The sequence below is a fragment of the Chlorocebus sabaeus genome, chromosome 9 (assembly GCF_047675955.1).
Source record: "Chlorocebus sabaeus isolate Y175 chromosome 9, mChlSab1.0.hap1, whole genome shotgun sequence".
Lineage (NCBI taxonomy): Eukaryota > Metazoa > Chordata > Mammalia > Primates > Cercopithecidae > Chlorocebus > Chlorocebus sabaeus.
Window position 1 is genome coordinate 71,363,552 of NC_132912.1, and position 15,020 is coordinate 71,378,571.

Genomic DNA, 15,020 nt, shown 5'->3' on the forward strand with positions numbered 1-15,020 from the left:
CCAGACTCCCTCTCAAAAAATAAATAACTATAGTAACACTGATATTGCTGTCTATTTGAACTGTGAAAAGAAAACAGCAAAAACAATGCAAATCTTTAATTAATAAAAGTGAAAAATTGTTTTTTTTTCACTTAGAAGATTTGCCTGTCACCTTGAGCGCTACTCTGGTTCCTACCTACTCTTTTCTGGGACTTAAATATCAACATAGCAAAAGAATAGATGAAAATGTCACACAGGCAAAGAAATGCTAGTGAAGCCAAGTATAAATAAGATATGGCAAAGAAAGTCACACTAGAGACGAATTTGTACTAATTATTTATTCTACTGATCAAAACCCAATCAATAATTGTGCTATCATAATAAATACAAGGAGTAACAGAATTGTTGGACTGGTTATTTATCTCTCTGCCTACCTATCAATCTATTCAGCAAGCCAGAATGTTAGAGTTAGATTGTGAGCAGTACAGTGTTTCGCCAGCTGAGAACTGTGGCATCTCTATATTTGCCCTCTGCCAAAAAAAAAAAAAAAGGTGGGGGGAGGGGTGTGAGGAAAATGTGACTAACTTATAGGGATTGACTTTCATCAACAAAAGTACCAAGTTTAGGTCAGAAAGTATTAGATGGTAAGATAATCTGAGCTTTTATCAGAAACCAGTTAAGAGAAAAATAGTCATTTATTCAAATTCACAAAGACTAAAAATTCACATTAATAACTGTGAGAGTGTCAGGGAGCAACTGTTTGCAGAGTTCACTGGCAAAGTTAAGGGAAGAGAATAAAATACAAAAACACAAAAGGGATAAAGAAAGAAAATACAATTTAGGCTGGGCGCAGTGGCTCACACCTGTAATCCCAACACATTGAGAGGCCAAGGTGGGTGGATCACTTGAGCCCAGGAGTTTGAGACCAGCCTGGGCAACATGGTGAGATCTCGTCTCTTACAAAAGCACAAAAATTAGCTGGGTGTGGTGGCATATGCCTATTGTACCAGCTACTCAGGAGGCTGAGGTAGGAGGATAACTTGAGCCAGGGAGGCAGAGTTGGCAGTGAGCCGAGATTGTACCACTGCACTCCAGCCTGAGCAACAGAGCGAAACCCTGTCTCAAAAAATAAATAACAAATTAATTTAATTTAAAAAGAAAATACAATTTAAAGCATGCCAGTGAAGTATAGAAAAACTTTTTTCCTTTAATGTCCCAGAGCAGATAGAATAGATTTTGCTTAAAAACTTCAGCAAGTGCAGCTGTAATCATGGTAAATATTCTTTTTTTAAAAAATTACAATTATAAAAGCCATACTTTTTTTTCACAATATACAGGTTTTTTTCTTAAATGTACCAACACTTAATGTTTTATCTCACTATTCCTCTTTTTTTTTTAATTGAGATATAATGGATATAATGTACATACAGTGACATATGTTAGTCTTAAGTGTGCAGTTTGATCAGTTTTGACAAATGCATACATTTAGATTGTGCATGGTGTTGCAGGGCACAGTGGCTCATGTCTATAATCTCAGCACTTTGGGAAGCCAGTGTAGGAGGATTGCATGAGGCCAGGAGTTCGAGGCTGCAATGGTCGCGTCATTGCACTCCAGCCTGGATGATGGAGCAAGATCTTTGTCTCTATAAAAAATTTAAGAATTAGCCAGGTGGTGGGTCATGCCTGTAGTCACAGCTGCTCAGGAGGCTGAAGCAGGAGAATTGCTTGAGTCCAGGAGTTCCAGGCTATAGTGAGCCACAACGGTGCCACTGCACTCCAGTTTGGGCTGCAGAGTCAGGCCCTGACTCTTAAAAAAAAAAAAAAAAAAGCATGTGTTTGTTTAACCCACACCTTAATCAAGATATAGATGACTGCCATCAACCCCAGAAAACTTTCTCACATCCTCTGTCAATCAATCCCATCTCCTAGATGCAACCACTGTTCTGATTTTTTTGATATTGGTTAGCTGGTGTTCTGTAGCGAAATAATAATGGAATCATACCACAAGTGTTCTTTTGTGTCTTGTTTCATTCCCTAAGCAAAATGATTTTGAGACTTGTTTATGTTGTTGTATGCATCAGCAGTTTGTTCCATTTCATTGCTTATTGTAGTATTCCATTGTGTGAAGAGACCACAAAATACCTTTTTTCCTGTCAGTGGACATCTTTTTTCCCTTTTTTTCTATTGTGAACAAAGTGCTGCTATGTACACACCTTTTTTTGTGAACCTAACCAAAGTAGAATTGCTGGGTTAGGTAGGTGTATATTTAATTTTACAAGAAAATGCCACATCACTTTTTAAACTGGTTGTGCCATTTTATCCTCCCATCACGAGTGTGTGAAATATTAATGTTTCTACATCCTTGCTAACATTTAGTGTTGTCAGTGTTTTTAACATTAGTCATTCTTATGAGTGTGTGGTTTTCTCACTGTGGTTTTAATTTGCTTTTCCCTGATGATTAATGATTCTGAACACTTTTTCATGTGCATATGGATCATTCACATATACCTCCCTTTGGGAAGTGCCTGTCAAGTCTGCCAATTTTTAGTTAAGATGTTTATTTTCTCATTATTGAGTTATAGTTTATTAAATATTTTGAATATAAATCTTGTATCAAATATAGTAATTGAAAATATTTTCTCCCACTGTGTGTGCTTATTTACTTTCCTAACAATGTCTGTTGATGACTTGAGAATTTGAACTTTTACATTTAGGTGTAAAATGAGATCCATCTCAAACTAAAATTTGCAAATAGTATGGGGTAAGATTTGAGAGCTTATTTGTGTCTACATGGTTCCAGCACCATTTGTTGCAAACACTTTCCTTTCCGTCTTAAATTATCTTTGGTGTTGGCGCAGTGGCTCACGTCTGTAATTGCAGCACTTTGGGAGGCTGAGGCAGGTGGGTCACCTGAGGTGAGGAGTTCGAGGCCAGCCTGGCCAGTATGGTGCAACCCTGTCTCTACTAAAAAATACAGAAATTAGCTGGGTGTGGTGGCGCATGCCTGTAATCCCAGCTACTTGGGAGACTGAGGCAGAAGAATCATTTGAGCCCAAGAGGCAGAGGTTATGGTGAGCCAAGATCGGGCCATTGTACTCCAGCTTGGGCAACAGAGTAAGACTCTGTCTCAAAAAAAAAAAAAAAAATATATATATATATATATATGTATCTTTGGTGTTTTTGTCAAAAATCTATTGACTGTATAATTGTGAGCGTATTTGTGAGATTTCTAGTCTTTTCCACTGATCTGTTTGTCTATCTTTATGCAATACTACACTGTCTTCAATATAATAGCTTTATAGTAAATCTTGAAGTAAAGTGCTGTAATTATTCCAACTTGTTATTTTTCAAGAATGCATTGGCTATTCTAAATTCTTGTATTCCAACATACATTTATAAGTTGTTAATCCAATTCTCCAAAAACAAAATCTGCTGATTGGAAATGAGTTGAACCTACACCTCCATTTGGGGAAAATTGGCATCTTAACAATATTGGGCCTTGCAATCCATGAATATGGTGTATTTCTCTATTTTTCTAAATAAGTAGAGAAAATAGCTTTAATTTCTTTTGGCAATGTTTTGTAGTTTTCAGTACCTTTTACATCTTTTGATAAATTTTTTTCTAAGCATCTATTTTTTGACACTATTGTAAACGGTATTAAACTTTTTTTAATTTTCTGGCCAGGTGTGGTGGCTCACACCTGTAATCCCAGCACTTTGGGAGGCCAAGGCAGGAGGACTGCCTGACCCCAGGAGTTCAAGACCAGCCTGGGCAACATGGCAAGACCCCATCTCTATACCAAATTTAAAATTTTATTTAAAAAAATTATTTTCTAATTGTTCATTGCTTGTGCATGTGTTTGTGCGTGACTTTTCTACAATAACTTGGTGTCTTGAAACCTTGCTAAATTTCTCTGATAATTTCTTCCCATCTTTTCCTCTCCTCTTTCATCCTGGGTCTTCTATTAGTCACATACTGGACTTCCTGAACTGATTATGTCATTTTCTTATCTATTCTTTTCTATTTTCCATCTAGTTGTCTCTTTGTTCTCCTTTCTAAATAATTTCTCCAATATGGGTTTTTTAAAATGACTGTATTATAGTAGCCAACTTCTAAGATATTCCCCAATGATACTTGCCTTCCAGTATTTACACTCCTTTGTAGTCCCTTCTCAAATGCTGTCAACGCTGGTCTGTTTGACCAACAGAATAAGATGGAAGTGATGTGCGTGACTTTCTCGGCTGCTTCTGACTTGCTCTCTCTTGGGTCACTCACTTTGAGAGAAGTCCAATGGAGAGGTCCACATAGTGAGAAACTGAGGTCACCTGGAAATAGCCAGAACTAACTTGCCAGCCATGTGAGTGAGCCATCTTGGAAGCTGATCCTCTTGCACTCATTAGCTCTTCAGATGACTGCAGCCTCAGCTGACAAATTGATTGCAATTTCATGAAAATCTCCTTGACAGAACCACCAAGGTAATCCTCTCTCAAATTTCTGATCCAAAGAAACTATAAAATTTTGAAATGTTCATTATTCATTAATATTTATTGCCACTAAGGGGTGTGTGTGTGTGTATGTGTTTGAGACGAACTCTTGTCCCCCAGGCTGAAGTGCAATGGCACAATCTTGGCTCACTGCAACATCTGCCTCCTGGGTTCAAGTGATTCTCCTGCCTCAGCCTCCTGAGTAGCTGGGACTACAAGCACCCAGCACCACGCCCGGCTAATTTTTGCATTTTTAGTAGAGATGGGGTTTCACTGTGTTGGCCAGGCCCATCTTGAACTCCTGACCTCAAGTGATCTGTCCACCTCAGCCTCCCAGAGTGCTGGGATTACAGGCAAGAGCCACTGCACCCAGCCTGGAGACCTTTTTGATTGTCGAGTTCTAGGGGGAAAAGTGCTACTAGGCAAGTAATGAGTAGAGATCAGAAAGGCTGTGAACTTCCTATAATCCACAGAATAGCCTCCCTAGAACAAAGACATACCCTGTCAGAAATGTCAATAGCCAGGCGCAGTGGTGTGCACTTGCAGTCCCAGATACTCAGCAGGCTGAGGCAGGAGAACCACTTGAATCTAGGAGCTTGGGGCCAGCCTGGGCAACATAGTGAGTCTCTAGCTCTAAAAAAAAAAAAAAAAAAGTCAATAATGCCAAAGCTGAAAAACCCTGGTTTGGTACATATAAACCTAGGAAAACAAATAGGGTTCTGAAAGATCAATTGTATTAATATTTTCAACAGTGACCCAACTGGTAAGGCAGACAACATGCTGAGGGAATGAAGACAAAAAGCTTCTGCAAAATCAGCCATTCCCATCCCTTCACTATCTTAGCATTTTATCATTATTATAGATTTGAAAAAACATCTATAATGTAAAATGTATTATAGTTATTTGTGTTTTATCTACTAAATTGTGAGTAGTCTTAATTGTTAATCCCTGGTGTCTTGGTCCTCAGCAGGTTTTTGTCGACGGTATAATATGAGATAGGAAAATTGGCTACGAATTAGACTATTGCTCAAAAGTACAAATTGGAAGAAGTTTTTAACCCTTTGCCCACAAACCCCCAAAAAACTCTGTATTTATGGTAAATAGTGGATTGAAAAATAGAACCAAAAGGTAAAAGAATAAGAATTTGAAAACCTACACAAGGCCAGGAATGATGGCCCACACCTGTAATACTAGCACTTTGGGAGGCCAAAGTGGGAGCATCGCTTGAGGCCAGGAGTTTGAGGCTAGCCTGGGTGACATGATGACAGCCTGTCTCAAAATAAAAATATATATATATATATATGTGTGTGTGTGTGTGTGTGTGTGTATGTATTAGCCAGGCGTGGTGGCACATGCCTGTAGTCCTAGCTACTTGGGAGGCTGAGGCAGGAGGATCACTTGAGGCCAGGAGCTCAAGGCTGCTTAAGCCTGGGAGGTGGAGGTTGCAGTGAGCCATGATTGCACCACTGCACTCCAGGCTGGGTGGCAGAGCAAGACTTTGTTCCTCACAAACAAACAAACAAACAAACAAAAAACCTAGCCTGGGCAATACAACAAGACCCCGTTTTTACCAAAAATGCAAAAGAAAAAACAGCTGGGCGTGGTGGCATGCACCTGTGGTCCCAGCTACTTGGGATTGAGGTGGGAGGACTGCTTGAGCCCAGAAGTTGGAAGTTACTGTGAGCTGAGATCATACCACTGTACTCCAGCCTAGGTAACAGAGCCAGACCATATCTCGAAAGAGAAAAAAAAAAAAAAACTATAGAGTTTATATACTGTTTCTTCTATGTGGCTGATAATATTTATCCATCTATCTAGGTTGGTGCAAAAGTAATTGCAGTTTTGGACTGTGAATTTTATTTTATTTTATTTTATTTTATTTTATTAGATGGAGTCTCCCTCTGTTACCCAGGCTGGAGTGCAGTGGCATGATCTTGGCTCACTGCAGCCTCCACCTCCCGGATTCAAATGATTCTCCTGCCTCTGCCTCCCAAGTAGCTGGGATTACTGGTGCCCACCACCGACCCCAGCTTATTTTTTGTATTTTCAGTAGAGACGGGGTTTCACCATGTTGGCTACACTGGTCTCAAACTCTCGACCTCAAGTGATCCTCCTCCCTTGGCCTCCCAAAGTGCTGGGATTATAGGCGTGAGCCACGCACTGGGCCTGGACCATGAATTTTAAATCATTATAACTTTATTAATTATCTAATTAGTGTAATTTATTATCATCTTCATTAATCAAAATAGGAACCATTACAATCAATACATTTTTGCCAATGGGAAATAAGTTTGTATTCCTGTAGCGTAAAAATCCATGCTTTTGGATTCGACGACCTCTTGGAAAGCATATTCTGCATTCTACTGGTTGTGGAAGCGTTTTCCCTGCAAAACGTTGCCGAGATGCTTGAAGGAGTGATAGTCAATTGGCAAGAGGTCAGGTGAATATGGAGGATGAGGCAAAACTTCGTAGTCCAATTCATTCAACTTTTGAAGTATTGGTTCTACGACCTGCAGTTGGGCATTCTCATGGAGCAGAATTTGGCCTTTCTGTTGACCAATGCTGGCTGCAGGAGTTGCAGTTTTCGGTGCATCTCATCGATTTGCTGAGCATACTTCTCAAATGTTATGGTTTCACCAGGATTCAGAAAGCTATAGTGGATCAGACTGGCAGCGATGACCATGACCTTTTTTTGGTGCAAGTTTGGCTTTGGGAAGTAATTTGGAGCTTCTTCTCGGTCCAACCACTGAGTTGGTAATTGCCGGTTGTCGCATAAAATCCACTTTTTGTCGCACGTCACAATCAGATCAAGAAATAATTGGTCGTTGTTGTGTAGAGTAGAGAAGATGACACTTCAAAACGACGATGTTTTTTATTCTCACTCAGCTCATGAGGCACCCACTTATCGGGCTTTTTCACCTTTCCAGTTTGCTTCAAATGCTGAATGACCTGTAGAATCGTCAATGTTGAGTTCTTCGGCAACTTCTTGTATAGTTGTAAGAGGATCAGCTTCAATGATTGCTCTCAATTGGTCTTTGTCAAATTCCCATGGCTGGCCACTACGCTCCTTATCTTCAAGGCTCTCATCTTTTTGCAAAACGTCTTAACCACCGCTGCACTGCACGTTTGTTAGCAGTTCCTGCACCAAACGTGTTGTTGATATTGCGAGTTGTCTCCGCTGCTTTAAGACCTGTTTTGAACTCGAATAAGAAAATAGCTTGAATTTGCTTTTTGTCTTAACATCATTTCCATAGTCTAAAATAAACATAAAATAAACAGCAAGTAATAAGTCACCAGCACAAAAACATAAAGCGAGAAATGCCCATTAAAGTGATGTAGAATATGAGCACATTTATTTAAGAATGCATTCCAGTATCAAACGGCAAATTCCAACAATGCAAAAACCACAATTACTATTACACTCACGTAATACCTTCCTTAGTGCCAGGCAAGGCTAACATATTACATTCACTCTCATTCAAACCCTGTTAGATTAAGCTCAAGGACAAATACCATCCGGTGTGCCCTTGTTTCCCTCTGTATTCCCATCACCTAACACATAGATGTAATCTTTAAAATAATATTATGAAATAGCTTGTGTAGTTTTGTGTAGTTTTTAAAATTCTTACTCTTAAATTTTTTTAAGTTGTGTAGGTTTTTAAATTCTTACTCTTTTACGTTTTGGGCTCTATCTGTCAATCAACATACATTTTCATGATTACAATTTTTTAGGGGCTTACTATGTGCCAAACACTTAGCTAACTATATCATATACATTGCCTCATTTAATCTTCACCACAACCCCTTGGGCAAGTATTGTTAACCTATAGTACAGGTAGTGATAATTGCTCATGTTTATTGATCACTTGCTCAATGGTATTGTCTCTAGCACTTTTCGTGTGTTAATTAATCTTCTTAACAAACCTACAAAGTAGGTACTATCATTATCCTCACCTTAAGGAGGAGGAAACTGAGGTATAGAGAGGTTAGATAACTCATCTAAGCTTATCTAGTTGGTAAGTGACAGAATTTTCAATCCAGATGATCTGGCTCTGGAGTCCACACAATTAACCCCTTCTTATACTGCTCTCCCTAGACAAACTTACCTAAATTAGGCTAGTTGTTCTAAAGTTATACACCTAATAAAGAGTAAAACTGGTATTTAAGTCAGGACTTTGCAAGGCTAAAACTCAAAGTCTTTCTACAAAAGAGAAATACTCTACAGTTCCTTTATGGCAAGTTTAAGATCTTTTTTAACGAAAATGTCATGTTTTAAACAAAACCTAGACTACCTACCTCTCCTTTAAAGGTATAAAACCTAGCACTTAACTAGTGATATAAAACAACAGGTATATTTTCTAAAACTTGTCTTGTTTTCTCTGCTATATCATATGGAAGCCAAAAATAGGCCTCTTGACGGTAACACCCCACTGGGCGTAAAACTAACTAAGTTCCTATTAAATAATCTCAGATTTATTAACAGAAAGATCAGGGTATAATTTACAACTGTCACCAAAAGTAAAATGCTATAAACATATTCCTATGAGTTGTGTTCTATGAGAAGCAAACTCTGAGATGATGAATAGCGTGGAGGAAGTTAATGATGGAGTTGCCTTAGGATCAACACCTATGCAGAACGAGAAGGAAACAGAATTAGAGAGGAATAAATTGAGCTGCAGTACAATCACAAGCGTCAGCTGACCACATAGAGAGTTCTGAAGTTGGGATGTTTCTTCCGAGTTGTTCCAAGTGGAGCATGAACTCTGAGACTCTATACCCACACATAGATGAGTCTTTGTGAGCTGTCCATGAGAAGGGGGCATGACCTTGGATGAGCTGGCTGTCTGCATCTAAGAACTTGCAGCCATCAGCCAACCTTTCCTGTGGCTGAGGGAATAGATCTTCCAGTCCCAAAAGGAGAATCTCAGTAACACAGCACAGCATTCGTAACAGTTTGCCCCTTGTGCCACTTAGATCTTTTTGCTTCATATAAATTCTGGGAACAGCTCCTTCAGGATACTGCAGGGCTCCATTCCTGGCGAAAGGTCAGTGGAATGAACTACAGCCACTGCCACCGCAGCTGGTATCAAGACTACAATGGATACTCATGAAATGCCTCCTCTACTATCAATTCTAGATTTCTCTCACCCTTGGCTAACACCTCTGCTAGTCTAGATGGCATAGTTGGAGGATTGACCCAGACCTTCAGCCATGAGGATCTGAGCCCCCAGTTGGCAGGTTCTTCTCAGGCCTGGCTGCTGTATTTATCCATTTACCATTAAACCATTAGTACTTCTCCTAAGTACCAAGAGAAGCCTCAGTGGATCACTTGGGTGTCAAGCATAGTCCTCCCTGTTCCCACTGTGTAGCAGCAGCCCTGCCTCTTGATAATCAGGTACATAGCCCCTGCCAAGATGGTGACTTCTTGACCATTCATCCCTTGCCACAAAGAGCTTAAAATGCCATAGCTTAAAGTTCAATATGACTCTTACCATGTCCACTGGTGGAAACATTTCCCACAGGGAACCATAACATCTAAATATGCAAAACTCAGGGTTGTGGTAATAGGAAGAATAAATTCCACAAGTAGTGTTTTGTTTTGTTTTGTTAGATAAGGGGACAGGGTCTTTTATGTTGTCTAGGCTGCTCTTGAACTCCTGGCCTCAAGCAATCCTCCCACCTCAGCCTCCCAGGTAACTGGGATTGCAGACATGAGCCATTGTGTCCAGCTAAACACCCCACATAGTTTTGATGTTGAGTCCTTTTGTACTTCCACTCCTTGGTTCCTGGACCTATGTATTCTACCTATTAAGGACACAGCACCATATAAAGGTTACCGATCTAGCATGTAAACGGCATCCTGAAGGTTGTGACACCAACCTCAGTGTATCATAGCCAAGCATTGCCTCAGCTGTGCCCTCAACAGGCCCTTCCATCATTCTGTCATGTTGAGGGCACTGAAGTGATGTGGTGGGTAATAAAAACCAGTGGAGCCTGTGTTGTGTGCCCACTGCTGCATCTCCTGCTGTTATACTGTCATGTGATGTTATATGCAAAACCCTGTTGATAAATCAATCATACTCTGTAAGCCCTTAGATTTTCGTGTTAGAGATCCCCTGAGCAGGAAAGGCAAACACATACCTGAAATACATGTCTATCATTGTTCAAACAAATCTCTGGCACTTCCAGGATGGAAGGGACCTTATGTAGTCAACTAGCCACCAAGGTCTCCTTCAGGGATAGTGCCATATCAGTGGTTCAGCAATGAGCTCTGTTGCTAGCATACTGGACATTTGGCAACATCAGTAGCTGGATCAGTCTTGGTCAGTGGGAGCCTGTGTGTGGCCTCCATCACTGCCACTGTGGCCACTCCTTCCTAAGCTCATTGTGCTAGTTTTAGGATGGCCCATGACAGAGGCTGACTGACGTCTCTGACATCTGTCCAAGTCATTTTGTCCACCTGGCTGTTTAGTGCCTCTTCTGTGATGGATGTTTTCTGGTGGGCATTTACATTTGATACGTACATCTTCACACTTTGTTTTCTCTCATTTGTCCATCCACGTGCCTTTACCCTAAGCTTCTTAGTGCCCAATCTTCCAATCTTTCTGTTTTAGGCCCCTGATCAACTGGGCAAAACAGTTACCACAGTCCATGAAAATGAGTGTCTTCCAACCTCAGGCTACTTCTCTCTCCACACAGAGTGGATGGCCAGGAGCACCACCCAACACTCCTGCCCCCTGGGAGGACTTCCCCTCAGAGCTGCTTTTCAAGTCCACTCCTGAGTGGCACTATAGTGTAGCTGACATCCACTTTTGGCTTGCTGCCGTATACCAGACCAATCCATGTGTGAACCAAGCTGGAGTTTATTCCTACCCTGGCAGTTGGTCATTAGGAAGCCCTCATACAGCCATAGATGTGAGTCCGGGAATAAATGTTGGTACATCAGTGGCAATGACATGGGGGTCTGGTCAGTGACCACTGTGATTTTCTGTGAGAAGTCCAGCCAGTTCAGATCTCTTTAGATGGTACTATGACAGAGAATGGGAGAGTTAAAATTATCCTGGGAATAGGCTGTAAATGTATACTGTTGTCCGCTCCAAGAGAACGTAAACTCTTTCTGATCCTCTTTTTTTTTTTTTCTTTTGGCAGGGTCTGGCTCTATTGCCCAGGCTGGAGTACAGTGGCACAATCTCAGGTCACTGCCACCTCTACCTCCCAGGCTTAAACCAACCTCCCACCTCAGCTGCCTGAGTAGCTGGGACTACAGGCGCATGCCACTACAACTGGCTAATTTTTGTATTTTTTGTGGAGACAGAGTTTCAGCTCATGTTGCCTAGGTTGGTCTTGAACTCTTGAGCTCAAGCCATCCATCCACCTCGGCCTCCCAATGCTAGGATTACAGGCATGAATCACTGTGCCTGGCCTCTGATCTTCTTTTTAAAAATGGAGAGAAGGCCGGGCACGGTGGCTCAAGCCTGTAATCCCAGCACTTTGGGAGGCCGAGACGGGCGGATCACGAGGTCAGGAGATCGAGACCATCCTGGCTAATACAGTGAAACCCCGTCTCTACTAAAAAAATACAAAAAACTAGCCGGGCGTGGTGGTGGGCGCCTGTAGTCCCAGCTACTCGGGAGGCTGAGGCGGAAGAATGGCGTAAACCCGGGAGGCGAAGCTTGCAGCGAGCTGAGATCCAGCCACTGCACTCCAGCCTGGGCAACAGAGCGAGACTCTGTCTCAAAAAAAAAAAAAAAAAAAAAAATGGAGAGATGAGGTCTCGCTGTATTTCCCAGGCTGGTCTCGATCTCCTGGGCTCAAGTGATTTTCCCACCTCAGCCTCCTAAAGTGCTAGGAGTATAGGCATGAGCCACTGTGCCCAGGCTTATCCTCTTTTTTTGGGTCAAATAAATGACTATTAGGTATCTAAAGCTATGTAACTCTGCTCTAGCAAAAGTGTTCCACGTGGAGACGCTGCTGCAGTAGAGCTACTATAGATGTACCTCAACTTACAGTGGGGTTACATCCCAATAAACCCATCATAAATTGAACATATTTATTTATTTATTTATTTATTTATTTATTTATTTATTTATTTTTGAGACTGAGTCTCACTCTGTCACCGAGGCTGGAGTACAGTGGTACAATCTCAGCTCACTGCAACCTCTGCCTCCTGGGTTCAAGCGATTCTCCTGTCTCAGCCTCCAGAGTAGCTGGGATTACAGGTGTGCACCACCACGCCCAGCTAGTTTTCCTATTTTTAGTAGAGACAAGATTTCATGTTGGCCAGGCTGGTCTCGTACTCCTGACCTCAGGTGATTTGCCCACCTTGACCTCCCAAAGTGCCGGGATTACAGGGGTGAGCCACCACACCCAGCCAAAAATATCAAGTGAAAAACACATTAAATACACCTAACGTATCAAATATCATAGTTTAGCCTAGCCTAGTTTAAGTATGCTCAGAACTCTTACATTAACCCACACTTGTTGAAAATCATCTAATACAAAGCTTATTTTATAATAAAGAGTTTTAATGTCTCAAGTAATGTATTCACTACTGAAAGCAAAAAACCATACTCTCTACTGCTGCCCAGCACCACCAGAGAGCATCATACTACATATCACCAACCTGGAAAATGTCAAAATTCAAAAATTGAAATTTAGTTTCTACTGAATGTGTATCACTTTCACACTATCGTAAAGTCAAAGAATCATGAAATCAAATCATTGTAAGTTGGGGACCCTCTGTACTCAGTTGAATTTGTAATAGTCCACTGGCGCTCTCCATTTGCTTTTTGTGAGGCCCAGACTGGTGAATTAAATGGAGGTGCATTGGGGACCAGCATTTCTGTGTTCTTTGTTTTTGGTTTTGTTTTGTTTTTGTTTTTTTGAGACAGAGTCTCACTCTGTCTCCCAGGCTGGAGTGCAGTGGCTCGATCTCGGGTCACTGCAACCTCCGTCCCTCAGGTTCAGGCGATTCTCCTGCCTCAGCGTCCTGAGTAGCTGGGATTACAGGAACCTGCCACAGCGCCCGGCTAATTTTTGTATTTTTAGTAGAGACGGGGTTTCACCATCTTGACCAGGCTGGTCTTGAACTCCTAATCCACCTGCCTCAGCCTCCCAAAGTGCTGGGATTACAGGCGTGAGCCACCGTGCCTGGCCACGTTCTTTGTTTTTAAAGGTGCTACTAATCACTGACATTCCCCTTAGGATGAAATACGGTTTTTGATTTATTGGTAGATGGTGGGAGGGGTGGCTTCAGAAGTTTCCACCTGGTCTTTTCCATCACAATAGCTTCTATCACACAGATCGAGAAACCAGTGTGGAGGTTGTACTACCTACCAAGTAAGTCCATTCTAGTGATACATTCAGATACTGGAGAAATGGCCACTGTGAGCCAGACCTGGGTGACGATTCCACCTTGTGTCCCCACTAAAAAGGAGGCCTGGTAATGTCTTGGGTGATGTTTTGGGTCTGTGTTTCAAAATCAACTCAGATCCTGTGACTGACTGTTCCCGAAATGTTTGAATATCCCACTTTTACCCAATATATGATACCTGAGAAAATGCCCATGGATCCCTTTGACTCAGCATTAGGGGAATCATCACTACATACACTTGCTGCAGTCTCACGGGGTTCATTTTCCAGAGGAACTAGTTTCTGTCTTAGCCAGTGGGCTCCAGGTCTGAAATCTGAGTCAGGTAAGAAAACTGGTTAAAACTATCATGGTTTTTTTTTGTTGTTTTTTTTGTTTTTTTTGGTTTTTTTTTTGAGACAGAGTCTCACTCCGTTGCCCAGGCTGGAGTGCAATGGCGTCATCTCGGCTCACTGCACCTCCACCTCCTGGGTTCAAGCGATTCTCCTGCCTCAGCCTCCTGAGTAGCTGCGATTACAGGCACGCACCACCACACCCGGCTAATTTTTGTATTTTTAGTAGGCACAGGGTTTCGCCATGTTGGTCAGGCTGGTCTTGAACTCCTGATCTTGTGATCTGCCCACCTCGGCCTCCCAAAGTGCTGGGACTACAGGCATGAGCCACCGTGCCCAGCCACCATAGTGCTTTTTTATTGAGGCAATTGTCCTATGCCTCCTGACCATCTTGACCTTTCTGGTTGAATAATGTGGTGGTTAATTTTAGGTGTCAACTTCACTGGATTAAGGGATACCTAGATAGCAGGTAAAGCATTATTTCTGAGTGTATTTGTGAAGTTACTTCCTCAGGAGATTAGCATGTGAGTTGGTAGACCAAGTGGGGAAGATCCGCCACATCCCTGCATCCCTGGCCCAAGGCCTTTGGACTTGGACTGAGCTATGCTACCAGCTTCCTTGGTTCTCCAGCTTGCAGATGGCCTCCACCATCACATGAACCAATAGCCCTAATAAATCTTCTCTCATATATCTACATATGTGTCCTAGTGGTTCTGTCTCTCTGGCAAACGCTGCTTAATACAATAGATTGAGCAATACTTTTGCTGGCTGTGCAACTACATTGCCTCTAGAGATGCCATCTCCTATCTCAGTGCCCATCAGGCTCCCCTGGATACATCTCCGACCTTGTTGCT

The 15,020-nt window shown here is 41.8% G+C and overlaps 1 pseudogene; it reads right to left on the reverse strand.

The window, feature by feature from the left end:
* Positions 1 to 6,700: 6,700 nt before the first annotated feature.
* On the reverse strand, positions 6,701 to 10,990 carry LOC140712466 (histone-lysine N-methyltransferase SETMAR-like; annotated as a pseudogene).
* Between the last annotated feature and the right edge of the window lie 4,030 nt (positions 10,991 to 15,020).